We start from the raw sequence: 2330 nt of genomic DNA, 5'->3' as shown, positions 1-2330 counted from the left end.
AAAAAAAAAAAAAAAAAAAAAAATTCTGAATGGGACCTTATTTGGAAATAACGTCTTTGCAGGGTAATTCAGATAAGGATCCAGACGAGCTCACATTGGCTTAGGGTGGGCCCTGAATCTAATGAGACCGAAAGGGACACACAGAGGAAGACCCTATGAAAACAGAGGCAGAGGTTCGAATGATGCTATATTCCTTTGTGGCAAAAACGGCAATAACTTTTGCACCAACCTAATACTACAAACCAAAGAGCCACCATGGGCTGCAAGAGCCAAGAAAAGATCCATCCCCAGAGACTTTAGAGAGCCCACGGCCCTGCCAGCACCTTGGTTTCGGACTTCTGGCTTCCTGAACTCTAAGAGACCAGATTCCTCTTTGTTTCTTTGTGAGACGGAGTCATTCTCTGTTGCCAGGCTGGAGTGCAGTGGCACGATCTCAGCTCACTGCAACCTCTGCCTCCCTGGTTCAAGTGATTCTCCTGCCTCAGTCTCCCAAGTAGCTGGGATCACAGGTGCCCACCACCACATCCAGCAAATTTTTGGATTTTTAGTAGAGACGGGGTTTCACCGTGTTGGCCAGGATAGTCTCGATCTCTTAACCTGGTGATCCACCCATCTTGGCCTCCCAAAGTGCTGGGATTACAGGCTTGAGCCACCGCGCCCGGCCTTCCTCTTAAGCCTCCCCATTGGCTGTGACTTGTTATGGCACCACACTTGACTCTGAGATGGGAATGAACGGGGGGGTGTTGGACTTAGGACAACTGCATGGACCACAGGCAGCTATGAGGGTCAAAGAGCGGGAATTTGGAGCCAGACCAGGACTTAGCTGTTTCCCTTGCCAGCACTGAGCCTTCGTTTGCTTGTGAAAGTGAGAACCTACTGAACCTGCTGGCTTACGGCGAGGGTTAAAAGAGGTGACAGGCAGAGCAGGTATGGATGGCGGTTGTAGTGAGGGCAATCACAAGCATATATTGAACATAATGTGCTGGAGTGATTCATCCCTCATGTTTGTTTTGGGTGGTGAGCTCTCTTCCTATCCTCATCTTAGAGGAGAAACGGAGCCGCTGAGAGGTTAACAAACTCCCCAAGCCTACACAGCCAGGGAGGAGAACTGGAACTCAAAGCCAGGCCATCTGATTCCAGGAGGCTGGTCTTCTAGCTTGCTAGCATCACAGTACACAGTAGCACTCAGTATCTTTTTTTTTATTTTTATTTTTTAGATGGAGTCTCACTCTGTCGCTCAGGCTGGAGTACAGTGGTGCGATCTCGGATCACTGTAGCCTCCGCCTCCCAGGTTCACACGATTCTCATGCCTTGGCCTCCCAAGTAGCTGGAATTACAGGCACCTGCCACCATGCCAGGCTAAATTTTGTATTTTTAGTAGAGATAGGGTTTCGCCACATTGATAATGCTGGTCTCAAACTCCTGATCTCAGGTGATCTGTCCATTTCAGCCTCTCAAAGTGCTGGGATTACAGGCATGAGCCACTGTGTCCGACCAGTATTAATATTTTGATCCTATCCCTCCCTTCTTCCCTCCTTCCTCAAGCCCAACCGCACTGCACCAATTCCAGGAGCCATCTCAGCATGGTGTCAGGGACAGTGGTAGGACCCAAAATTGGATTCCGGGGCCTTGAAGCATAACCAGATGACCCCAGGAGATCTTTCTTTTTCTTTTTCTTTTTTTTGAGACACAGTCTTGCTCTGTAGCCAGGCTGCATTGCAGTGGCACAATCTCGGCACACTGCAACCTCTCCCTCCTGGGTTCGAGCAATTCTCTTGTCTCAGCCTCCCAAGTGTCTGGGACTACAGGTACCTGCCACCATGGCTAATTTTTGTGTTTTTAGTAGAGACAGGGTTTCACCATGTTGGCCAGGATGGTCTTGATCTCCTGACCTAATGAGCCACCCACCTTGGCTTCCCAAAGTGCTGGGATTACAGGCATGAGCCACCGCGCCCAGCCGATCTCAGGAGATCTTTAGCCAGGACATCACATGAGACATTACCCACAAATCCTCTGCAGATAGACATCATGTTCTCTCCCCAAGCCACAGCCTGAGACGGCTCCTCTGACCTCTCTCCTACCCGCTTCTCTTTGACACTCCCTCCCTTCCCTCTACTAATGTCTCCCGTTTCACCCTTCTCTGGCACAGGCTTGGTCAGGTGGGCAGATAATCTTCGGGACCTGCCATCTTTAGAAGGCAGGGAGAGGCTGGGCACGGTGGCTCATGCCTGTAATCCCAGCACTTTGGGAGGCTGAGGCGGGCAGATCACGAGGTCAAGAGATCGAGACCATCCTGGCCAACATGGTGACATCCTGTCTCTACTAAAAAT

General features: G+C 50.3%; 1 protein-coding gene across 1 annotated transcript in view; it reads left to right on the top strand.

The window, feature by feature from the left end:
• BMERB1 (bMERB domain containing 1) overlaps positions 1-2330 on the top strand; it is a 151758-nt gene that overhangs the window by 84505 nt on the left and 64923 nt on the right. The gene's annotated exons all lie outside the window — the stretch shown is intronic.

Source organism: Cebus imitator, unplaced genomic scaffold (assembly GCF_001604975.1).
Source record: "Cebus imitator isolate Cc_AM_T3 unplaced genomic scaffold, Cebus_imitator-1.0 Scaffold4, whole genome shotgun sequence".
Classification (NCBI taxonomy): domain Eukaryota; kingdom Metazoa; phylum Chordata; class Mammalia; order Primates; family Cebidae; genus Cebus; species Cebus imitator.
Note: the sequence above shows the minus strand (reverse complement) of the source record. Positions and strands in the feature narration are given on the sequence as shown.